The 26,550-nt window shown below is 49.1% G+C and overlaps 1 long non-coding RNA gene across 4 annotated transcripts in view; it reads right to left on the bottom strand.

Moving 5' to 3' along the window:
- LOC139361040 (uncharacterized) overlaps window positions 1–26,550 on the bottom strand; it is a 124,855-nt gene that overhangs the window by 73,363 nt on the left and 24,942 nt on the right. For 2 of the 4 annotated variants that reach the window (XR_011618618.1, XR_011618615.1), the window contains exons 2-3: window positions 11,981–12,230; window positions 10,464–10,612 (exon numbers count right to left, since the gene is read on the bottom strand). This is a non-coding gene — a long non-coding RNA (uncharacterized lncRNA). The remainder of the gene's footprint in view (window positions 1–10,463; window positions 10,613–11,980; window positions 12,231–26,550) is intronic. The other 2 variants (XR_011618616.1, XR_011618617.1) reach the window with 2 other exon arrangements.

Below are 26,550 nucleotides of genomic sequence, written 5' to 3'. Positions count from 1 at the left end.
GCTTTCTCCTCGCAGAAGAGGAGTGAGGATACTGACTCATACATGAAATCAGAGCTAAAGTTCTACCACGGTGGGGAGACGCTTCACAGATCCAAATGGGTGCAAAAAGAAGCCAATCATACAAGAGCAGTGGATGGAAAGGGGTCAGAAATTTAAGCCTGTAACAAGCTTTCAGAAAAAACTTCACTTGATCTGCAAGATGACTGCAGCTCTGCCTGATCATTTCTGCAAATGTCTAACTCGCGATGAGCCATCTCAGAGCCATTCAAGAGGAGTAACAAAATCAAAACACCAAGGCATCCTCCGTATTTTAGATAGCCTGCAACAGTATGGAAATAAGCAGCGGTGCCAGAGCTTTCAAGTTTGTTTGAAGTAAATTCCAGCATGAGGGCAGCATCTTTCTGGCTGAAGCAATGAGGTGGGCCCCTGCTAACCGCATGGGAGACCAGCTTTCAGCTAAGGTGATGTCAAGGGTCTGCAAACCATGATCCCCGACCGAGCCTTGGCCAGGGAACCAGAAGTGATTTTTACACTTTGAAGTTTTAACAAAAGAAATATATGTAGAGACTTCTGTGACCCATAAAGCATAACACGTCACCTACCCTGCCCTTTACAGGAGCTTCTAGCTTTGGTGTCAGTTGCAAAGTGTTTCTATAAAATAATGTCACTGATTCTCAAGCATGCCAGGAAAAGTCACACTTCTGAACAACCCTCAATGGAGATGCACCATCCTGTGTGTTTCACACAGATTTTAGTTTATTGAAAGCCAAAATAAGGGAGATAATTCAGCTAAGTATTATAGTAACACAATTTGAGATACTTAATGATGTGTGACAACAGAACAATTGGCATTCCTGTGAGAAAATAAACTAGCTCAAACACAAAATAACAAATCAAAGCATGTTTCAGCCTCTCAAAGTGATCAGTGAAATTGGGAATAACTTTCAGTTAAATGATACTTAAAAAAAAAAAAGCAAAAACAAATACCACTACACCGTCACTCCTTAAATTTATTTAACTACTGCTGCAAAATAAAGTGGAGAGATTTCTTACTGCAGGTCATCGTTACCATGAAATAGACCTCTGTGCAGGCTCAGGCCCTCCAGCTCACAAAGGCAGGGGAAGGGAGGAGAAACGATGGCCAGAAAGAAAGGGACAGGGCGATCATGACCTAATCAGCAATTGTACCCTCCCACCTTTCTTCTGGACTTAAAATTTTGGAGCCATCTGGGTTTACCTTCCTATATCCATAAGTCAGCAAGTTCTCGAAGCCAGAAATCTGCAATGCTTCTGGCATGCTTCTGGCAGCCAAGTCCTCTCGGCCTTCCCCTATGTTTTAAGGCCCCATCAGCTCATCCCTGGATAGTATCAATGGCCTTGGAGCTCCAGTCAACCTTGCACTCCACAGACTCAAGTATGCCAAGAGCCACTCGAGGTTGCCACTGCTATGACCAAAAGCTTTCAGAGACAGTCGCCAGCACTGCACAAATCCATGTAGCTTCACCAGGCACAAAGTGGCTCCAGCATTCCATCCAGTCTGTCTCTGCTACCATAGCTGTGAGTCTATGATGTGTCAGGAAGGGAAGGAAGACACCATGTAGATCATCTCATTTAAGCTTCAGTGTCACAAGGTGGATTTTGTCATGCCCATTTTATGGATCGGGAAAGCTTTAAGGAGGGCAAGCACAAGGCCCTGCTGACACAGCAGCGAGCTCCACAGAGGCCCGGGCGTGACCACCATCCCACGCTCCCTGGGTCCTGATGTCCACTCCTCCCCCGTGGGAGCCTGATCCTGGGTCTGCCTGAATTGCTACCATTCCTAAGACATGACTCACGTCTGCCCACCTCCTCCTCTGTTTCCCACAGCCCAGAGGCATGTGCTCTTCCATCCAGCCAGACATCACACTTCAGCACCTGCACCTGACACCACTTCAGCCAAAAGCTTCTCTCAAACCTCTCCCCACACCTGCCGGTCACACAGGTCTGCACCCATCGCCTTTCTCACACGAATTCTCACGTATTCCTGTGTAGCACCATCCAACTGATTACAGTCTGAGAGGAGGAAGCTCTGTCGATAAGTCCACATTCTACTTTGCTCCCAGCATTCCGTCTTGCATGAGGCAACCAATTAACAGCAAATTCATTTCAGCACAACATTTCCATTTGAAGAAAAGCAGGGCCCAGAGCTCTGGTCATAATTAAAAGCTTGTTTCATTTGTCATTTGAAATTCCATGTACTGCTGCAACAGCAGCACCCCCTCCTCACCAGGCTCTGCCTAAAGGACGTCTCTCTTCCAGCGCACGACTCCCATCAGAACCCCGGCAGCAAGAGCCACGCAGGTTTCCCAGTGCCTCCGGCCGCAGCTTCCATGCTGGGCCAGCACTGACACGACGGGAGTGGTGCCCCCAACAACTACAGGATCGGAAGCTGGCTGACTGCTCTGTAGAATGGAGACATGTTAGTAATCCCTGACATTTCCACTGACAGGCTGCTCAGCTAAACTGGGAAAAATCCACAAAATAGAAAGAACCCATGGGGAGCACTTCTCTCTCCAACCTGGCAGCAAACGGTGGCTGTGCAGACGACCTCTTCGGGAAAACCATCGACTGCATCTCAGGTCAGCAACAGCCCCGCTGAGGGCCAAAAAATCAGCTCCCCCCGGCCCTCACTTCCTAAGGGTCAGCCCTCCCAGGCCACCTCCCCTGGAAGATCAGCTCTGACGCACCCACGACGGTCAGGAACCGGCTCTGGGACTCATTTGCCAGGCTCCTGCCCACCGCCCTCTCTCTTCTTCCTCCTCCATCTCCCTCTTCACTCCCATCCTCCCTCCCCCTTTCACTTCCCTTCTCTCCTTTCCTCTCCCTCCTTCATTTCCTTTCAGTCTTCACCTTCCTCACTGCACTTCCCCACCCAACTGAGCTGACGCATTCTCAGGTCAGTAGAGGGTTTTCTTTCACTCTGTTTTTATTGCAACGATCATTCTTAATGAACAGAAACCTGTTTTGGACCATGTGGATGCCGCCTCATGACCAACTGCTGCCCCGCGGCTTCGTGTCCACTCAGTGTCCTCACGGCGCAGGTGCCCAGCAGTATGGCTGTGACCAGGGGTAGCAACATGGGACATGGGAGAAATATCCCAGCCAAGAGGCTCTGCAAAGCCTTCCCAGCAAACCGGAGCAAGGCCGAAGGCGGTAGGGAGAGCGCCGTGCTCATGATGTAGGTAGTTCAGCTTCGGCAAACTGTCCATCGACTGCAAATTACTTTGTTTCCATGGTTACAAAAGGACCATAAGCATTCTGAAATATGTTCTTGGTTTCATGTTTGCGAAATCTAAGCAACATTATATGAAAAATCACTGAATTCTGCCCGAGGCTCCAGGGGTGTTTTCCTCTCGGAAAGGAGCCCCTTCCGGGACTTGGGATTGAGTGACAGCCTTCAATCACGGTTATCCTGGTGGTAACAGGGAACTCCTCAGCCTGCCGGGAGCTGGGGCCCTCGACAGCCTCACGGCTCCACACACCAGTGTTCCAAGGATCACACGTGTGCAGATAGCAAAGCTTGCTGCACACACGCCAGGTGCTAACAAGCCCCAAACTTCTCACTCATACTTGTTAACCACATCTCTTCTCTCAGTCTCCACAGCGTTTCACACTCTGCCTTTGTATAGAGATGAACCAGGCATCCTGAGCCCCACAAAGATTCAACTTCTTCCGGGGAGAGGGGTGCATCTTTCCATCACGGGGTCCTCACTCGAGCTGGCATAGGATTTGCAGAGTGGGCGAGTCTAACGTTGATTATACTTTCTCAATATTCCCTTCACACCCCTCCAAAAACAAGAGTACTGCCAGCTTCTTACCGAGGTTGTAATGAGGAAAAATATTTTTCTCTTATTTGTCACTTTTTAACGTAATACTAGTGAAGAATGTGACTCTGCATGCACACTGTAAGCACCTACGGCGTGAACATTCTGCTCTCCAGTGACTGTATTCACAGGTCACAAAGACAAAACTTCTCCATAGTAGCCAAATATATATATATTTTAACACGACTTCCACTCATCTGAAAGTCACAGATGTGGCTTTTCCTTCATAAAAAGATCCAAATGATCCACAAGCCAGGTTTAATAAACACGTTGGTCCAGGTGGGAAAATGACCCCTCAGTCTCCGTCCCCTCAAAGACCAGGGCAGCCAGGAAACTGCGCTCTCCAGTAAATGACAGCCGGCAGGATTCCCTAAGTAAGCAACCGGAAGATTCCCATCTCGCAGAGCGCGCCTTTCAACAACAAAGAACAGACTACCCAACTGAGGACTGAGGCAGTAAAGCAACATATTTTCGGCCGGGTGTGGCGGCTCACGTTTGTAATCCAGCACGTTGGGAGGAGGTGGCAGGTGGATCACAAGGTCAGGAGATCGAGACCACCCTGGTTAACACGGTGAAACCTCCGTCTCTACCAAAAATACAAAAATTAGCCAGGCTTGGTAGCGGGCACCTGTAGTCCCAGCTACTCGGAAGGCTGAGGCAGGAGAATGGAGTGAAGCAGGGAGGCAGAGTTTGCAGTGAGCCGAGATCACGCCACTGCACTCCAGCCTGGGCAAGAGAGCGAGACTTCGTCTCAAAAAAAAAAAAAAAAAAAAAAAATTAAAAATGTGTCCTCATGTTTTGGCCTTTGAGACAAAGCCTCTTATTTAATCGAGTTCTGACTGAATTTGACTCACAGTACTCTGGCAGATTCTTCATTTTCTGGTGAGACAGACAAATGTCCCAGGGTGAGGGCAATGCCAGCCCTTTCAGGGTCAGCTTTTTGAGGAGTGATATCTGGCAGAACACAACCCAGCACCATAGTAGGATCCCCCACCCAACCACTTAGACGCTTTCTGGTACTTACTCTGTCTGCTTGTTTCCCTTTCTTGAATTCAGCTGGGGGGAAAAAAAAACCCAAAAAATTCAAAACCAAAAACAAACAGCCCATGTGTTTTTGTGTCTGAAAAGCTAATACATCCACATCCAACTTTCTAAATGAGACCACGGCAGGTATGATGGTCACCGAACAGTGGCCACTGTTAACAAAATACAAAGTCTTCTGCAAACATGAACGAGTTTCTAGGAATACGAAAGTCAAGGGAATTTACTTCACATATTAAAGCTGTCAAGGGTGCTCATCAAAAATGTACTTAGAAGTTTTCCTTTAAAGTTATTTTTGAAGATTTTTAAGTTGCAATACTTAAAAGCCTCTGGGAAAAGAAAGGATACAGGTATCTGGAAGATTTATACTAAATGGTTTTCATGTCTTTTTGATAAAATTAAATAAGATCAGCCTTGAAGTAATGGGTTCCACTACTCTGAGGCTGTGGATGGAATCCACAACCCCAAGAGACAATTGAATAAACAGCAAGGCTGCACACACAGGACACAGGTAGTGAGCCAGCCTGACTAGTTGTCAGCTTCTGGGTCAGTTCTAGCCAGTTCTGCCGAGGCCCCACTGGAGATGAAAACCTGCCCTTTAGAAGCCTTCAATCCCCACCTTTCAAAATCTAATCCTCTTCAACTGAGGCCCGAGTCCAAAAATCTACTGACATCTTAGCCCTCGTTAGGCCAGCTGTCCCCCAGCCTTTCTGGCACCAGGGATGGGTTTCATGGAAGACAATTTTTTGGGGGGTTGGTTTTGAATTGCAACTCTTCCACCTCAGGTCAGGCATCGGATCCTCATAAGGAGCACCTCCGAGATCCCTCAAATACAGTTTACGATAGGGTCCCAGCGCCTAGGAGAACACACAGCTTATGATAGGGTCTCAGCGCCTAGGAGAACACGCGGCTTATGATAGGGCCCCAGCACCTAGGAAAACATGCGGCTTACGAACAGGTATTATACCTAGGAGAACAGGTATTAAATGAGTTGGTAAAGCCAAAATCCACCCGATCTACCACTCCAAAACAAACATACACCACTGCCCAATATTGATGTGAGCCAAAAACATGGAAGTCCTGAGGGCCCACACTGACCACAGCCAGACACCACTTCTGCAAGAAGCAAGCACGCGCCTAGAGATCACCCGTGATGACCCAGGAGAGCAGTTTGAGCAGAGACAAACGTGAAGGAGAGGCACATGGGCCAGGGTGCTGGGTGTGCCCGTCTTTGTGACCTCACTGAGATTGCTGACCTCTGGCCCTTGGTGTCCGTCCTATGGAGGAGGCAGCCCCCAAATCCCTGCCTCCCTTCAGCACTGACTGAGGTGGCTCTGAAGTCTCCCCAGGGCTGAGACTGCTTCCAAATCCTGTTAACTGCACACCCACATAAAAAACAATAAACAAAATATCAAGTATGCAGACAGGAAAAGAAAAGTATGGGAATCCCCCCTGATTCAACAGGCATTTAAAAAGTAACAGGAAAATTGTGATAGTCTTTAAACAACCACCAGCTATCACGTCCTGTTGAAATGTTTTAGCTAATCAGGAATATCTTTACCAAGCACCTGTGTGTTCAGGAAATCAGTTGACAGATTCCAAATAACCTCGGAGCCTGTGACTTGACCCCCACTCACGTGCATCACCTCTCCAGAGGAACGAGCCCTGGACACCATTCAAATGGTGAGGAACAGGAACAAGCGTAGCTTTCCCTCAACACCACAAAACAAGCTCGACCCCTAGAAGCCTGGAGAACAGCGACGTTTGTTTAGATGTTTTCCCACTGACCTTGTCAGAGCAAACGTTTCCATCCCACACTGCCCAGTGTTTTACTCTCCCTGGGATACCAGCAGCTGTCAACTCTCAACAAGCAGGAAACAGAGGCCAAGCTGACAGGAGGCCTCTCTCCATTCCCTACTGAATTCACTCAGGACACGGATGTTCCCAAACACACACGGCCCCGAGTATTCCACACCTGGAGAACATTCAAACAACAGACGCTGCAAAGACGTTCCCCTAAAGAGAAACTCAGTTTCTAACTTCCCTTAGGGAAAAATATGAGACCCAGAACTTTCCAGAAAATCAAGTGTGGGAGGAAGCCACTCACCTCTGGCACTTCCTAACCCTGCCTTCCCGCAGGTGCTCAGGAATGCCCCCGCAACAGCCCCGTCCACCCAGGATGACAGCAGGCCTCAGACAGCCAGCACCTGGGCAGCTGGAAAAGCAACCCCAGGGTGAAAATGCCATCCCAGGCACCACTTCCCGGAGCCCCTCAGCAAGAAAAACAGAGGCAGGGCAGAACCGAGGGCTGACTGGAGGCTGGGGAGCCACAGACCCGCACAGCTCAATCATCGGACATGCTCTTCTGTGGACAGAGCCCAGGGAGAGGCCAGCACAGAGATCCTCGTGCCAGCTCCATGGGCCAGCGTCCTCCAGGGCTGCAAGTTTGTGATCACAGCTTCAGAATTTGGTTCCAGAATCTTCCGGAATCAAAGACACACCAAACTGTAAAACTGCCAGGACAGCAGGGCCCAGGAGCAGGCTCAGGGGAGGACCACGTAGAAACCCCACACACAGCACACACGTGTGCATGCTTACTCCACACATGCCATCCCTTCACCCAATACTATACACGCAAACGCATGTATGCACTCCATACACACCCTCAAATACCCTCACCAAATGTGATGCATGTACACACTCCACACACATCCTCAAATACATACGACACACATGAACATGCTCACTCCACCCACGCCTGCTAAATACACTCACCACACATGCACAAACGTGACACACGTGCACACTCATTCCAGACATCACACCCCTCACCAAGTACACAGGTGCACACGCCCCCAAGTCCAGAACCTGCAGACTCCACAAGCTTTGGTTTCCCCCACTGTTTCTCTCAGCACATGAGATCCACACACAGGTGTCATTTACTGACATCTAACACCCGGGGAGGCCCTTAGACAGAACTGCAGTCACAAGTCGGCTTCATTCAGGCATTCATCACCAGCCTCCTGAAGCCACCTCCTGTCCCCACGGGGAGCGGGGGCCGAGACCGGAGACATCACTGGGCTTACAGATCCCCAAGGCTGGCAACCCAGAGAAATCAAGAGGGCTCAGCCACGGCCCTGGAGGGAGACGGGTACTGGCTCAGGTATGCGAAATAGGAGTCCTCATTTCCGTACAGTGTCACCTATGACAGCATAAGGTGAAAGCCAGTGGTTTGGCATTCCTGGGATAGACAGTCCTGAAATTACAAGGGAAGCTTTTTACTCCTCCCCTCTGAACACATGAGGTCCATGGTCCCCTCACATCTAACACTGGGAATACGAATCAGTGACTCCTTCTCCACCTGAGGACCACCCAAGAGGATCCACACACCTGCTACAACAGCGGCACCGCACCTGGTCAGCAGGGGAGCAAAGCAAATCCCACCTTTATGACTAAAACTGGATTACCCCGACACTGGCAGCCTGCAGTGTGTATATCCTCAAGCCCCCACATCTGCACCACCTGCAAGAGGAACACAAGCCCTTAGTCCCAGGTTCTCAGGACGGCCTGTGAGGTGGATGCTGGCACCTTCTCATCTCCCAGTGGAGAGGAGAGAAGGCCAGGGTTAGGACTGGTGTATCAGGAGGGTCGGGGTTCAAACCCCATCTGCCTCACAAAGCACCCCTTCCCGTTCAAGTGACTTCTATCATCAGCCTTAAAATGTACCACAGTTACCAGCAATTCTGAGTGTTGTTCCTTAGGACGTCATAAGCAAACATTTTGTTAGAAATATTTTGCCAAATCTGCTTTCAAAATCCTATGTTATGAAATGACAAATGAAAATTTGAGCTATGAAATAAAGCACATAGTTAAATGAATCCCAAAATGACTATCGCGAAGGAAACTTTAACTTGAAGTGAAAAATATCCTCTAAATGACATCAGCCAGAATTATCTTCAATCATTACTGATCCCACATGCTTCATGAATTATACAACATCATCTCAGATATGAACTTAAAACCATTAGCTGAATGCACGTTTCAGCACAACCAAAGTTCTGCTATAATAAGCAGCACAGGCATCTCTGGAAAGGATTTTAATTGGGACTACAAACGATGCGCACGATTGTGGTAAGAGGTTTCATGCTGGCTGTTCTCCAAGGTGTGACACAGAGAAACACCACTAACCTCGAAGACACCTGCTGCTTTGTAATGAGATGAGAGACGATGTGGACGGACTACTGTAAATATTTGAAAAGGAGAAACAATGCAAGGAAAGAATCGTATCAGTTTCCCTTTACATTCATAGAAAAAAAAGATTTTTCTTTTCGGATGATTTAAAAAGACAATGACATTTCTGGATTTTTTTTTTTAACTTTTCTTTCTGAGACAGGGTCTTGGCTCTGTCACCAAGATTGGAGTATAGTGGAGCAATCGCAGCTCACTGTAACCTTAAGTGATCTTCCCACCTCAGCCTCCAGAGTAGCAGGGACCACAGGCACGCACCACCACACTCAGCTAATTTTTCTGTTATACAGATGGGGTCTTGCTATGTTGTCCAGGCTGGTATTGAACCTCTTGGCCTCAAGTGATCCTCCTGCCTTGACCTCCCAAAGATTTAGCCTAAGCGACCATGTGTTATCAGAAAATAGACATTAGAGCACATGCATTTCTATAAGATTTTCTACCTCTTTTCACTGGGGAAAAAGGTAACTTGCCTCCAAGGGTCGGAGACAAAGCTGTTACTGCAGACAAGAACGCTGTGCATTCCGGGAACCGCTACACCACGAGACACGGCCGTGCACCCTGGACGCAGGAGTAACAAACGAGGCTAGCACAGGCCGATGTTGGCCCTCTCCAGAAGCAGGCCTATCCTTCCTCCTCTCCTCAGCCCCCTCCTCTCCCTTCAGGCCTCAGTGGCTGCTGACAGGGGAGAGGCCACAACTAGAGAAGGCTCTCAACTCCACCAGGGACAGGAGCCCAGGACCCTGGGGACACAACTGCTGCCCTCTGTGCCCACCTCCTTCTGGTCCAGCCTTCTCAGGAGCCAGACGTGGCCACTTTGACGCTCTTTCCCTTCTGTGGCTCCTACAAAAACCAGTTCAGCGAGCCCAGGCTGCCTCACACTCCAGGGACACCCGGCACAGGCCCCCTTCATGACCTTATCCAAGCTCCCGGGGCCAGAAGGGTCTTGCAATGTTTCACTTTCCAGTTGACCATCCCCAGCCTGAAATCCAAAGTGCTCCGAAGAGCATTTCCTTCGAGTGTCATGAGGAAGTTCAGAATGTTTCAGGTTTTGGAGCATTTTGGAGTAGAGACTCTCAGCCTTAATTTGAACCTCTTCAAGGAAGCCACACACTGAAGCCCCTGATGTCCACCCTACACAATCCCAGCACACCCTCTAAAGTCCTCAGCGACAGATTTTCTTTCTTCAAAAATAACCACAAGTCACAAACTCACACGCAATCACAGAAGGGGGCTGTGGACACCCGCACAGACGATGAAATTTAACTGTCACATTTTTACCTGGGTAATTTAAAATTTTTCCTCAAAACACACCTGTTTTACTGAGTTGCATTTTAAGGTGAACACACACAAATCATTTCAGGGAAACCAACGTCACTTTGGGCTGCGTGTGGTTTCTTGACTCCCGTGAATAACTCAGCGTTCACCCTCATTTCTGGATAAGGGAGAAGATACAAAGAAATCTGTTAAAACAAAGACATGAAAAGAAGTTTAAGAAGGGTTTGAAAGGTTCCTCCTGTCCCCCTTGGAGGGGAGAGGAGGACGCCTGGAAAGCTCACGGGGGACAGGAGCACAGCCTCCTCGGTGTGCCATGGACGCCGCCTCGCCAAGGGGAGAGGATGATGCCTGGAAGACTCACAGGGGTGGGAGCACAGCCTCCTCAGTGCTTTCTACATTCAGCAGCTTCAGAAATTCCCGTAGAAGCAGAACACATGAGAACTGAGACCGGAACATCCCAAAGAAAGGGGACGAGGGGTCAAAAAAAGCATTCGATCATTACCAAGGAGCGCGGGCATGAAGCCGCTTCAAAGACCATGTGAGAAGTCACTCATAGGCGTTTCAGAAAATAAAGGTAGCGCGAGATTGCTCGATCAGCTCAAACAGCCTGCCGTCCCTCAGGCCATGAAGTCTCTGAGTTGAGCCTCTCAGTGAGCAGAAGTCACTCGCATCTCTGCCAGAGAAAGTACTACAAGCCGACACAAAACCTCATGAAACCTGGGCTTCAGCCGGTCGACAACAGTGCGTCTGACATGGTACATCCCTCCAGATGGTTAAAGACCCCAGGGGTTTCTCAGACAACCTCAAAGGGCTGTGTCTGTCCAGCCCCCTTTCCAAGTTCTGGAGGATTTTTCCTGATGTACTATAAGCAGCATGCTCCAAAAGAGACGTAATTAACTGGCTGGGGGTCCTCTTAATTTTGAAATTAGAAACACACTTGGCCAGGCACGGTGGCTCATGCCTGTGATCTCAGTACTTTGGGAGGCTGAGGCAGCTGGACTGCTTAAGTCCAGGAGTTCGAGTCCAGCCTGGGCAACATTGCAAACTTCCATCTCTACAAAAAATACAAAAATAAGTCAGGCATGGGGACATGTGGGAAATGTGCCTGTGGGTCTTGGCTACTCAGGAGACTGAGGCAGGAAGATCGCTTGAGCCTGGGAGGTTGAGGCTGTAGTAAGCTGTGCTCACACCACTGCCTGGGCAACAAAAAGGTTTTTTTTTGCCTGTCTCAATAAAACCAAAGAGAAAAAGAATTATATACCTGACTAGGCCAAAATAAAAGAGGCCTTGTGGAACCACCTGAAACACAGCTGCAAATTCTGGCAGGGCCTCCCCTGGCTTGATTTGTGGTGAGTGTAGGACCACTCTGAAGGATAGGACCCCAGGAACCTTCCGAGACTAGACCTTACAGTACAACTTCCCTTCGCTGGATGGAACACTGGCCTTGGAGCCTAGGACACCCTGGGGCAGTGCCACCATCCTGAGGCCACCATGGCACAAGGAGGCCCTACCATCATGAAGCCTGGGACGTCCGTCAGAGCAGTGCCACCCACCTGAGGTCGCCATGCCAGGGGAGCCTGGACATCATGAAGCCTGGGACATCCTGAGGCAGTGCCACGAACCCGAGACTGCTGTGACACAAGGGGGCCCTGGTGCCACTGAGAGGCTGCACAGCAGGTCCAAGGCCAGGCCAGGAGTGAAGAGGCTCCACATCCTTTCCATCCCTCCAGCTGAGTCCACAGACGTCTTGGAGCAGAAATGCATCACCCTCAATGTCCACGGGTAAGTTTTTGGCCACAGAATCTGGAAGCATAAAAGATGGTTCTGGGCTGGTTGGTTGTCGACTCGGACCTGTCCTCTTTCCACACAAAACCTGGCTCACACCAAGCAGCGTCTAAGTCCTGGAAGACCTGCTAAACACAAGTGCAGTTACAAAGCAGAGAAACTGGAGGGGGCCGGGCTGTGCTCCAGTGGCACCAGCGTTTCTCAGGAAGACCCCGGGCATTACAGGGTCCAGGACAAGGGCTTCTTGGGATCCAGGACATGGAACAAGAACCCATTCCCCGGTCCTGTTGAATGTGAATTGGCTAAGGGCCGATTCCCTCCCTCGGAGGACTGAGCACTGCCCCACAACACATACCAAGGTAATAACAAGCCCGTTACCAGCAGGAGGCTGGTGATGAAGACGTGAGGACCAGATGAGCACAAGGGATCCTGACAGATCATTCCTGGCACCGAGCAAGGGGCGGACAGCACCCCCTGTTCCTGATGCATCAGCCCTGGCACTGAGTGAGGGGTGGCAGCATGGCCTGTGCCCCTGCAGATGCAGAGGGATGTGAGGGGGGCGCAGGCTGGGCTTGGAGGCTGACTCAACCACCTGCGCTTGCACTTCCGTTCCTCATGGCAGGGAGGCGAGGCACAGGCAGCATTAGGGCTCACCTTGCCCCCGGGCTGTACTTTTTCCTGCTTATGAGTCGTGCTCGCTTTACATGGACAGGCAGAGCTATAATAAAGGTTCCCTGATTATTTCGCTGCCTACATAAAGGGCTTTCAGAATTCACTTCCATCCTTAGGAAAGGGGGCCAACACCAGCCTGTCTCCCTTAAGATGCAATGTCTCATATGGGGAAAAAAAATCAAGAGAAATCAAATAAAGGCCATAAAATACATCAGTTTCAACATGAAAATTTAATAGTACGCTTTAAATTGAAGATGAGTTAATTCACATTTCCAAACCTCTGAAAGCACGGTTATTGGGAGGGAGTGGTTTGCAACACACAAAGGCAGCTCCGTAGAAGGGCCCAGGCTGGATGAGGGCTCAAACACCAGGGCAAGGAGAAAGTCTGAATAAACTTTCTCCTGCCCTGCTGCTGTCCTCTTCCAAAACACACTGGTTATCTGTCAGTTTAGAACAAGGCCTAGGGAGGTGGGAGGCAGGCCTGGGAGGGTCACCTAGCAACCAAGCTCCTCACCCACACAACCGCACCAGGCTGAGCTGAGCAGTACACACAAACATGACTAATTCTCCCCAAAAAGAAGACGGAAGGCAGCACACTGCCACGCCAGGCGCCCTGCAGGTGAGAAGACTGAGGGGGGCCAGAGGTACCTTTAATCTTGCTTGCATGGTGGAGGGAGGGGAATAATGCCACTCACTTGAGTGTTGCACAATTCTTTCTAGCACTGAGTGGCAGAAAACAAAAATTATAGATGCTTCCTCAGAGAAATGTTTCTGAAGAACTGAACATAAATTATGTTCAGGAAATAGCATTATGAATGCCTCAAGTGCTTCTGTTTTTAATAATCCCAGAGTAATTCTATAAACCCGGGAATCAGTCTCACCCAACTCCAGGATCACGGCCCAGGTGACGTGGGCACGCACATCCTGAAGCTCCAATGCTTAACTAAAGTGGGGCAAGCGAAAATGATCCTGGGTATTTACACGGACACAGGAAGGTGGCTGAGCCCCAAACCCCTAAACCAGGAAGACCAGCATCCTTCAGGGGCCTCACCTCTGTCCTTTCCCAGCCTCTGGGAACCACCACTCTGCTCTCTACTGACACAAACGCTGCTCCACGATACAACCATCTGACCTGGCTGGGATCCAAGTACCCAAGTGCAGGATTGTACATCAGACCAGTGAAGCCAGGAGTACAGCCACTGAACGGCAGTTTTCCATCCCACGGAAACCGGCCTTGCTAGGGGCTTCCTTGGGGACCACCGACCTCACGCCACCACCCCTCAACTACTTCAACTAACTTACATCATGGCAGAGGCCTTTCCAGACAGACCAGACCTGCCCGAGTCCTGCTTCATGGCAAACCCTCCAGGCAAACGTCCTTGGCCTCCCCTCCGGGAGGCTGTGCTTGGAAGGTGCCCTCATTTACTTCTGTGGCTCTGAGACATTTAACTAGAGCCCAACACACCTCTTCCTGTTCACATAGTATTGAGTTAACAGATTTTTATGAGTCAATTTTCACTGGGAAAAACACCGTTTCAGGAGCCCCAATGACCACAAAGAAAATGTTTTTACCTCCCCTTACGTGACGTTGGCAATGCCAGGTCCAGAAACGTTCTGGATCTCAGATAATGGCATATCCACTCATGGCAAGTCTTGGTCTTGTTTCACAAGCTATCAAATGCTGCCCAGAAGCAGGAAAAACCCCACAACGTGGCAGGGAGGGGCGATCAGCGTGAGCTCTAAGGCCAGACCACCCAGGTCTGCTGACAGCGTGGCGAGGGGCAAACAGTGCAGGATCTAAGGCCAGACCACCCGGGTCCCGCTGACAATGTGGCTTCAGGAGTTTCCTAAACCCTCTCCTCTCCAAGTTTCATGTCAGAAAAATGTGGTGATAACCGTGTCCACCTCGTGGGATGACGGGAACACACACAGTAACAGTGTCAGCAGGTGTCTTGCTGGGCACCTGGTGAGGCCACACTGCTGTAGGTTGCCCCACGTGAAATCCAACTCGTTATATATGTATGTATGTATGTATGTGTATATATATATATATACACACACACATGTATATGTATATACCCCAAACCTACAACCCTATAAAGGTCATTAATCCTAGTTATCCTCAAGGCATTGAGGGATCGATAATGAGCCATCCCCCTGCTGCTGACCTGCCTCAGCCCCACCCTCCAGAAACCCCGCATCCACACCAGCTACACAGGATGAGGCCAGGGAAGGAGCAAGACTGTGTCTTGAGAACTTAAACTCTGGGAGCTGAGTTAAATCAGTGCCGCTCAAATCTTGTCACCAACTATCTTGTTAAATTGGGAGATTCCATCTCTGGGGATCTTGAGGGAACCTGAGGCTCTGCATTGAGTGGGGTGAGCACTCGTGCTGGAATGAGATGGCAGGGAAAGCAACCGAATCTGGGGTCGCAGCTGCCTGAGGCTTGGGTCCCACTGGGAAAGTGGCACCAGGGCCCTCAAGACAGTGGCGGAGGTCCCAGGAGGCAAGTCCCGGTGCAGAGACTCATGGACCAAAAGCTTGCTCCAGGGCCAGGAAGGGCTGCTGCGCTGACAGCCATGAGGCAGGCAGCCTTCGAGCTCCTCCAGCTGCCATCCTGCAGGCAGGGAGGACAGTGCCCAGACCACCCCAGGGCTCCCCCAGCCTTCCAGGCTGGTACTCTTACTCCAGCCACTGACAAGAGTTCCTATGTTCCATGCTAGGTTGAAACAGTGCCCCAGGCCTTGGGGCACATGCACCCTCCTGCAGGGCCACTCCTACCCAACACCTGGGGATGGTTATTCCCACACATCCCCAACTCACAGCAAAACTTAAAAATGAAAGTCGGAAGATACAGCCAGAAAACCAATGCTCAAGAAGCAACTCCAGAGTGACTCTTCCTAGAGCTATTGCTCCTGAACATCTTTAAAAACATTTCCAGGGTGACTTCCTAGAGCTATTTCTGTTGAAAATCTTTAAAATTCTTCATTTCAAAATTAGCTTTTATTACACTGTCTTCCCTATTCTACCAAGACTCTAGAAAACAAAACCATTACAAATTCCAATTCTATCTTATAGCAAGTTAGAAATACACATGCTTCCTCAAAGGATTCTCCGTGTTTCCTTGGCGATATCCTTTCCATGCCCCATGCTACTGCCTGCAACAGGGAAGGCTTTTCCAACCCAACCCAACCCATCCCAACCCAACCCAACCCAACCCAACCCAAGGGCCCTGAGACAGGCCCCTAACGAATCATCTACAAACTCCTGAGACAGGCTTGCCCTAACGAATTGTCTGCAAACTCCATCTTCCATTAAAAACAGTACTGAAAATGAGCATATTACCGCTTTTTAAAAATTACTGTAAAGCGGACAGTGTTCAGTTCTGTGAATTTCGGCACAAATATTCCCATAATCATCATCACACAAGCAGAACAGTCCAGCAGCCCCAAACCCACTCACGGGGCCTCATAAGCATACCCTCCCATTCCCAGCAACCACCGTCTCTGTGTTCTCCCATCCTCCGAGTCTGTCTTTTGCGAGTGTTGTGGCAAAACACTCGCAAAATCACGATTTCCTGGGCATCGTGCTTGGAGGTGCACCCACGGTGTCCTGTGATCAACAGCCAGGCCTCAGGGTTGCTGGATGTTTATTATTCCACGTATGGCTGTAGCACATTGTAACCTGTTTTGGGCAACTATAGACAGCGCTATTAACATCTGGGCACAATTTTTCTTAAACATCAGCTTCTGTTTCTCTAGGGTAAATACCCAGGAGTGGGGTCACCGGGCCCCACGTTTGTGTGAGTTCAGTTTTATACGAAACCGCCAAGTTGTCTGCACCCTGCTGAACCCCAGCATCGCACAGGAGTCTCGACTGCCTGTCCTCACCAGCACCTGGGGCTGTCGGAAGACCTTAGTCAGGCGCTCCAGCAGGGGTGTGAACAAATTCGCTGCGGCTTTGGTGCACATCTCGGTGCAACCAGTCACGCTGAAGGTCATTTCAGATGCTTTCAGGCCATCCTCCCATCCTTCTCAGTGAAGCATCTGTTCAGGTCTCTTCCCGCTTTTAAGTCAGGTGGTTTGTTCTCTGTCATGAGCCGTGGGAGTCCTGTGCATTCTGGATATGAGTCCTTTGCCGGCTGCATGGTTCATAGACATCTTCTCCCCATCTATCGAAAATGTGTCTCTTCAATTCCCTAGGGGTGTCTTTTATATTAGAAGTTTAATTTTGATGAGTCTTACTTACTTGTTTTCTTCCTTGATTATGGATCATGGTATCATGGCTAAGAGCTCTCACCCTAGGTCTTGACAATTTCCAATTTCCATTTCTTCTACAGGTTTTGTAGTTTGGTATTTTACATTCAGGGCTATGGTCCACCTTAATTTTCATACAGGAATTTCTCCCTGTTTTCACTCTTTTGCATACAGCTGTCCCATAATTCCAGCACCATTTGTTGAAAAGACTCAAATTCTACTGAACTGCTTTTGCATCTTTGGGTCTGTTCTGGACTCCACTCTGTCAGCTGACCCGTGTGTCCATCCTGAGCATAATTTATGACTTTAGTGGCCGTGTCTGTGAAAAAAGTAATTCTGTCTGGAAACAAAAACCACATTAGAAATGCTCTAAATAAGATTCTTCCTCTTGTCAGGAGAGCAAAGCCACCTCCCCAAGCAGAGGTGAGGCCTCGACAGCTCCCAGACACAACCTTAACACACAATGGAGAAGGCAATTCATTTCAAGGTAGTTACCAAGGGCCACAACGTGAGACCAGCATAGCCATGAAAACTGCAATAATTTCACAATAGAATGAAATTCATAAAGAACTGCTGAGAAGCGTGTGATAAGTTACATAAATCACTGTTCCTTAAATTCTGACGGTTGACTAGAACAGAAATAGCTTCACGGTACAGTTCAAAGAGGAGAAAGGTAGGTAGGGGTGGTTTCCACACCACACAGGGCCTGCAGGAAAGGGACACTCTTCCTCTAAACAGGAGGTCCCGGGAGTGATATGATAAACCATGGTGAGAGGCACGGAACTGTGCAAGCCGGAGTCGCGGCCTTTGCCCCACCACGGAGCCTGTGTCCATGAACGACGAGGCTCGAATGTCAGGCTGAGGCAACCGAGGCAGTTATCAGGGGACAAGAAAACGAGCTCATGGTGGAGGCAAAGGTCTGAAATTGAGCAGCAACTTCGAGTCAAGTGGGACAAACTGACTCAAAATACAGGTTCCAAAAACCACCACAGCAAGCTGTTCCTCGGCTCTGGAAAGGCTAAGTGACTAATGCCCACATTGAGCATCTGCTCCCAGAGACGACCCTGGTGACCTAAGGCCCAGCTCCTCCAAGCCCGCGCCGAACCTCATCGAGGAACTTTGCTGGCATCTTATGGTACATTGACATGTTCCCTTAAAATCTGGTATTTCATCAACAATGCAGGCGCCAGCTTTGACTCATTCACATTTCGATTAAACAAGATAATTTACACCCTGGCCATCCCAGGTAAGAGGTTTACTACAATCTTTAAACAGAGCCAGAGGCTACAGTCTGTTCCTACACAACACCATGTCTCTACAAGTTCGATGGGTTTTTACTTTCTATGTCTTCACTTGCCTAGTGCTAGAAAGCAGATTAAAAACAGAAGGAACCCAGAAACACTCTTGAATGAGGCTCAAATATCTTGCAGTCATCATCGTGATGAGATGTTTATTAAACAGAAATGTTCTCCACTGTAGAAAGCAGCACACATCAACACACACTGGTAACTGTCGCCAGCGTTCCAGATCATCTTCCCTTCCATGGCCACAGTGCAGAGCAATGAACCACGCACACCTGCAGACCCACAGAAAGCGGGGTGACACGGCCGATTCTTGTAGCGAGCAGACCAGGGTGCACTCAAAGTGCATCTCTTTCCAGAGGGCCGCCACGGAAAGTTACACATTTATTCCACGAGTTAATGGCGCTGCACCAAACATTTCTGTAAGATTCTCTGAGCAAGCTTTTCCTTCTGCCTAAAATGTCCTGACACAAACTGAAAAAGTTCTTGGAGCTGCCAAAAACTTCAGTATCCCCTTAACTATTGTCATGCACATCCGTGTGAAGAGACCACCAAACAGGCTTTGTGAGCACAACATGGCTATTTATTTCACCTGGGTGCAGGCGCGCTGAGTCTGAAAAGAGTCAGCGAAGGGAGGTAAGTGTGGGGCCGTTTTATAGGATTTGGATAGGTAAAGGAAAATTACAGTCAAAGGGGGGTTGTTCTCTGGCAGGCAGGAGTGGGGGTCACAAGGAGCTCAGTGGGAGAGATTTTTGAACCAGGATGAGCCAGGAAAAGGAATTTCACAAAAAAAAAAAAAAAAAAAAAAAAAAAAAAAAAAAAAACCATCGCTTAAGCAAGGACCGGCCATTTTCACTTATTTCTGGTAGAATGTTATCAGTTAAGTCCAGGCAGGGCATTTGCACTTTTGTGATTCTTCAGTTACTTCAGGCCATCTGGGCATATATATGTACAAGTCACAGGGGACGCGATGGCTTGGCTTGGGCTCAGAGGCCTGACAACTATAGTCTTTACTTTTAAGGTGTGGGGTAAGATCATATAATCCTCAACTAAGCTCCTGAAGCTGTGTGTGGCATCCAGCAACAGCACGTTCCATTCCTGGATTACATTTGACTCAAGAGTCCACAGTGAGAACGATTTCTGGTGAATGAAACACCAGGCAGGAGAGCGATTCCGCTGGGCAGCTCTTCACACACAGCCCAGGAGCTGGGGGGAAAGGAAGAGGCCCACGCGCGTCCACCGTGCTCACGCCCCCTTGGAATGCACCCCACTCCTAGAGACCCAGACCCAAGGGAAATCTGACGTGAAAAGGGACAAACCCTCACTTTGGCAGAGGGACAGGGACTCGAGGCCACAACTTGACCTCAGAGCAACACAAGTGCAGACACAGCACCCCAGGACACCCTCTCCACCCAAATTCAAGGAGGAAAACCAACGCCCTGCCCCCTTGCGGAAACCCTCGGCTGCTGGAGCAGATGCCTGCCGGCATGTGCAGCCTCTCCCAACCCACATTCCTGGCTCACCAAATGTGCCTCAGCCCTGGCACTGCTCGCCACACCCACAGGTGTGCCAGGAGGGGCAGGTCCTAAGGTCTCCATTGCACCAAAGCCTGCAAGGCAAAGGGGCCGCTCCCTCCAGCAGGAGTCCAGAAGCACGCACTGCACCAGCGTCACAGCGTGAGAATTCTCCCCTGGGTCTCCGAGTCTCCAATCTGTTGCCCGCCAGGGTCTTCTGCCAACGGCAAGGCCCAAGCTGGGCGGCACATTTGGTTCTCACCATTTCCCTTGTCAAGATCAATACTGCAAACATATCCAGTTCATCCTGTCACTAAAAATCAAATAATCCCCCATCTCCATCACAGATGATGCAGTCAGGTTTCCGTTACCGGGGTGTTTTTTTTTTCTATTTGGAGATGGAGTTTCTGAACGTCACCCAGGGTGGAGTGCAGTGGCGCAATCTCGGCTCACTGCAACCTCTGCCTCCCGGGTACAAGTGATTCTCCTGCCTCAGCCTCCCAAGTAGCTGGGATTACAGGTGCCTGTCACCATGCATGCCTGGCTAATTTTCATATTTTCAGTAGAGACGTGGTTTCACCATGTTGACCAGGCTGGTCTGGAACTCCTAACCTCAGGGGATCCACCTGCCTCCTCCTCTCAAAATGCTGGAATTACAGGCTTAAGCCACCACGCACAACCATTACTGGTGTAATTTCTAAGCCACTCTCTCACACCCACTCCTTTTTTTTTTTTTTAAAGAACCATCTTTATGGCTATATTTTTTCCAAGAGAATCAGTTATCCATTTGAAGTACAAATAAGACATTGTGTTTAAAAACCAAAAATGCCAATTTGCACACAAGTCTCCAAATACCCAGTTGATTTGAGCCTTCAGAATAAGATCAAGCTGTTGGCTGAATACAACTTCCCTTTCCATCTGTCTGCCTGTGAGTTAGACACAAGGACGAAGCCACGAGCTAGGGACATAAAGGCAGGAACCACCAAGGTAGCCCAGACTCTAAATAAAAGCTCGAAGGACCAACACAAAGGTACCACACCCTGCACGCCCTCCTCTCCTTCCTTTTCAGAATTTCCAGAGGATGAAACAGGGACCTCCTCAGATGTCCCACGGTGCAGGCGGCCAGAGGGGAAGGCGGCGGCAGCCTGAATGAGGTGACCGGGAAATCACATTCCACAAACAGAAATTCTCCATGTGCTTTAAATCCTCTGTCTCTGAAGAACTATGCCAGTCTAACAGTCGCTAGAAAACCGCATTCAAGTGTCATTTCCCATTTCAAGCAAAGAAAACAGTGGTGGGGCATGAGGGAAAAACATAGCCATGTGTTCTGGGGTATTAAATTTTTTTCTGTTATAAATATATAATTTTACATTCTCAGTTTTCTGTATAATTGATATGCTTCCTAATTAGCAGACATAGTAATAAAAAGTGAATTCCATGTGTAAGATCAGAGGACCCGTTCACATGGCTTCAGGTTCTGCTACTGTGTTTCAACTTAAGAAAATGGTTCTGTGCATTGGTAACAAGGCCTGAGAGTCTGTGTGAGAGTCTGTGTGGCTGTAATCAGGGTTCGTGTTGGCTCCATAGCAGAGGATGTTACCCTGTTACATTATCTTCTACAAAAAATTCTGAAACAATGAAGGCTGAATAGACACACACGCCCTCCCAAAATAATCCAAATGTCCACCGATATGAAAAACAGACGAATTACGGTTTCCATCATGGAATATTCCTCAGCAGTGAAAACAAAGTATAGCCACAGGTTCCAACCAGGATGAAGAAAACCTTTTAAACACGTTTAAAGTGAAGCGACTAGGTGGAATTCCTCGATTACAGGCATCTGCTCCAAAAGGGTACTGTTCTGAATCCTGTGATGTAGAATGAGAGTTAGCAACCCTGTTTCTGGGCACATCTAGAAAAAAGCAAAATAATGACTACACAATTTTAAATTCTTTGTAAGTTATAACTATTACTATGAAAATTCTAAAAATGTGAAAATCTTCCCAACTGTTATTGGACAAGCTTCAAAATAAATACCCTGGCATTGCTTACCACACCCACAGGTGTGCCAAAATAAATGAAAATATAGCCCAAGTGAATAGAATCGAAACCTGAAGACGTACGAGCCGTCCCTGCCTCACTATACATCGTGGAGAAATTTAAGAGCAGGTAGTGACACTGCAATGCAAGGCTCAAACCAACTGGGTATTTGGAAACTTCTATGCAAATTGGCATTTTCGGTTTTTAAACACGGTGTTATTTGTACTTCAAACAGATAACTGTTTGATTTCCTTGGAAAAAACATAGCCATAAACCTGGTCTTAAAAAAATAAAATACGGGAGTGGGTATGAGAGAGAGTAGCTTAGAAATTTTAAAAGTGTCGGCAGGGAGCAGTGGCTCATGCCTGTAATCCCAGCACTTTGAGAGGCAGGCCCCACGAGGCCTTTGAGGACAGCGGTCTCCTCTGCTGCCTTCCTGCTGGACTGACCCTACGACATTCACTGGGTTTCCACCCTTGTCTCATTCAACATCCCAAGGGTGGTCTTCATCCTCGTCTGGGGCTCAGCTCTGCCCCAATTTCCTAAATCTCTGCCTTCAGAGCCTGAAAACACCCATGCCCAGGGTCACCCTAAGTCCACGTTTACCCCAGAGAGTCCCAATTTTATGTTTTCCCAGCATCGCCTTAGTGATAATTTATCCTGTAAATTCCAACTGCCTTCACACCTCACCCTTGCTGTCTCCCAGCAGACCCCACTCAGATGCACATGCCCCAGACCCCACACCCAGGTCTGCGCATGCTGCCCTGCTCTGCCCATGTGGGGACCACCTCTCTTTCTTGAGGAATCAGCTGGCGATCATCATCTTGTGGAGGGCTGCCTTGACTTCCAACTCTCTCCAGCAAAGGCAGAAGCCATTCTCGGTACTTCCCCAAAACTCAGACCAAGTATGAAGATGGCCCAGATGCTAGCTGTGCCTGGGATGCCATGGGCAGGGTCCCCAGATGCTCTGCACGTGGCCCGGGGCACCGCCTGAACACAGCAAGTGCTGAAGAAATAAAACTGACATGCGCTGACCTCTGATAGGGCCTCCTTCACCATCCACATCTGTCTCCCCTCTGAACAGTAAAATCCATAAGACACGGAGGGCTTGTGTCACTCATCTTCAAACTCCCAGGGTCACCCTGGCAGGTAAAGGGGACTCAAATGTCTTCTGAAGGAAGCAGCTGGTTAGCTGCCGAGTTAAAGGGCCTCTGAAATTCAGAGCTCTGCATAGGAGTCCAGCACACTTTATTATGAATGACTCCAACCACGGCAGAAGTGGCCGTGGAACCAGTGCTGACCAATTCAGGGTTTGTTCACTGTTTCTCAGTTCATTATCACAACTCATGCTCACAGAGCAGCCGCGCACAGATCCTCAGACGTCTACACAGAGTGGGACGATGGCGCCAAGTCACGTGAACGTCCTGTTGCAGACTGGGAGACACCGGTCAGACACGGAGCCAGGCAGAGCACAGACCTCGCGTTAAATCGGCTCCTTGTAAACAGCACTCCCGGCCAGGCCCTTTCCTATCTGCACAGCTTCTACAAATTCAACTCTTGCACCTGACACCTAAGAATACTGCACACCCCCATGTGAACCCCCCATTTACCTCCCAAAATGACCCGGCATGACCGAGGACAAAAAATTTCAACATAAGGGAACCGGAGGGTATGTGGGACTTTCTCGAGTCCCTGCTGCCTCCTGATGGGAGGGCCCAATGCTTCACACCCCTAGTGAAGGGCAGGTCTCTTCGGCCCCCCAGCTTTGACCTGGAGCTTAAATCAGCATTAACTAAATTTCACTTTCCAGGACCAACTTCAAAGGCCTGCAAAGCCAGAGAAGGGAGAGGAGATGGAACACGCCCCTCAACCTCAGACCTGCTGCAAGCACGCACTTCTCAGATGCGTCCCAAGGTGCACAGCGTGTCCGTTGGCTGTTTCACATCCACCGACCTGCAGGTCTTCTATGTGGCATCAGCCTCCTGGGCACTGGAAACAAGAGGAATAATGGCAAGTCCCCTCTGCAGCAAAGGTGAGGCAAAGGGACCCAACGCAATGGAACTGGCCTTTTTCTGACAGTCTCAAAACAGAAGGAAAATACTGCACAGCCAACTTCCCCTCACGCAGGTTTATTTACCTGTGACTCAGAGGCCATGACAGACAACTTCAGGTTCTTACCGATTCCTATTTTCCCCATCCAGGAAGCCTTTGTTTTTAATATCATACGAACTTGCCATTTTGTACGCCAAAAACAGCAAATATTGGCAGTTTCCTACAGTTCAACCGAATAAAATATGATCATGGCCTTTTGTGAAACCATGAAGGAAAGGTGGATATCTCAATATGTGTTTCCAGACTGGCTTTGTTCCTGAAGCACTAACTCTGTTCACTCAGGATTTTAGACACTGAAGAATAAACATCAATATCCCACCAAGAAAACCAAAAAAATGAAACAATTTTGCATCCACCTTGGAGCCTTTTCAGGACAAGGCAGGGCACAAACTTTTAAAAAGCTGCAGTTGTCCCTCTGTATACACAGGGACATGGATTCCAGAACACCCCCCGAGTTTACCCAAATCTACGTATCCACAGGACCCGGCGGCCACCCTATGGAACCGCATGTAGGAAACGTCGGCCCTCCACAAAGCCAGGTTTTTTCAGTAAGGGTTTGGTTGGAAAATACTTAACATAAGTGATCCTTCGAAGCTCAAAACCTATGTTGTTCAGGGTCAGCTGCATTTACTACTTGTGTCATATCTGAGGCCTGAAAGCCATCATTCTCGATACCTTAACGTGATGGCTAACAAACTAACTGTTCTGATTAGAAAGAGGAAAAAGCTTATTTTTAAGCTGACAATGAGAGTGGATGCGCTACGGTGAACACAGAACGCACCTAAGCAAGCACCAAGGTTGGGGTGACTTTCTGTGCTCAGACCCACGAGGGCCTGTTCCTCCATCTCCCTCTGCTGAAAGGGATAACTGCTTCTCCCCCATGACTAAAGGGCCTTTTTAAAATATTCACACGAGAAGTGCTATGAAAAGCTGAAAGGTCACAGATAACATTTTTAAAAATAAACACTAACGTAAGCATTTAACAAGCCCATTATGATTTAAAAAAAATGGTATTAAGTTCTTGGGTGTGGTAGCTCATGGCTGTAATCCCAGAACTTTGGGTGGCCGAGGTGGGTGCATCACCTGAGGTCAAGAGTTTAAGACTAGCCTGGCCAACATGGTGAAACCCCGTCTCTAACGAAAATACGAAAATTAGCCAGGCATGGTGGCAGACGCTTGTAGCCCCAGTTACTTGGGAGGCTGAGGGAGGAGAATCACGAACCCGGGAGGGAGAGTTTGCAATGAGCCAAGATCGTGCCATTGCACTTCAGCCTGGGCGTTGAGTGTAAAACTCCATCCCAAAAAGAAAAAAAAAGTATCAAGTTTTCCTTCCAATGAACCTATCATTCAGCCACCGAGGTATACTATAGCTACTTATTCAGCCATGAGATACACCACAGGAGATACAGGCGAGCAGGACACAGTTCTTCCCTGAAAGAAGGCTGCACCCTCGACAGAAGGGAGGCACACACTCCGAATGGAATCGGCATAGGGAACAGATGCTGCTGCAGGTGGAACTGGCTGCACAGAGCACCCGCTCAAGTGTCTGAGAAACAAGGAGCCGTTGGTGCCATCACCTTCCATACCTGAGCTGGGGCAGTGGGGAGCCTGTCATCACCACCACCACCACCTGGGACAAAGAGCCCCAGAACCACACAACGAGCTCACAAACTCACCGAGACGATGACCGAGCAATGTGCGTGGAGTGATGCGAACACGCAGACGTCAGGGCCACGCGCAGCGTTGGTTTTGTGCATCAACCTGAGCGTGCCTGGGGTGCCCAGATGGCTGGTTCTGCATTATTTCTGTGTGAGATGCTTGTTTGCCTCTGCACTGAGTGGAGACCCATCCTCGCCGGTGTGGGGGGCACCACCCTATCCACCCAGGGCCCCAGTAAAACAGCAAGGCGGGGAAAACTGGGTTCACTCCACCTGTGCGGCTGACGGGCCGGTGACATCTGTCTTCTGCTGCCCGTGCTCCTGGGTCTCAGCTCCTCAGACCCGGGTGGGATCTGCACCCTCCGCTTCTCAAGTCTTCAAGCCACACCCTCCCAGGACTCTAGCTTGCAGGCTGTGGGTCCTGGGGCTTCTTGGACTCTGTAGCCCCTGCAGCAAGCCTCCCCCTAGAGACACACGCACACCCGGCTGGCTGTCTCTCTGAAGAGCCCTGACTAAAAGCCGCCCCTATAAGTGGTTTTCAGAGTTTCTTTCTAGCCCTAAGATCCCAGCGCCCCTCCTACAATTCTAGGCGGAAAGGTGAACGGAGACCAATGGACAGAGGTGTGTGCGAGGACACGCCAGGCAACCGCACTGGGCAGGAGGGCACTAACGCTCACTAAGCAAAGAATCAATGTGACTTGCCACAAAAATGAGAACAGTAAAGATTTCTTCAAACAGAAATGAGTTTGTTTCATGATTTGCTCTTAATACATAAGAAAGCATAA

Source organism: Macaca nemestrina, assembly GCF_043159975.1.
Source record: "Macaca nemestrina isolate mMacNem1 chromosome 4 unlocalized genomic scaffold, mMacNem.hap1 SUPER_4_unloc_2, whole genome shotgun sequence".
Lineage (NCBI taxonomy): Eukaryota > Metazoa > Chordata > Mammalia > Primates > Cercopithecidae > Macaca > Macaca nemestrina.
The sequence above is the reverse complement of the archived record's forward strand: the minus strand, read 5'-3'. Positions and strand labels throughout refer to the sequence as shown.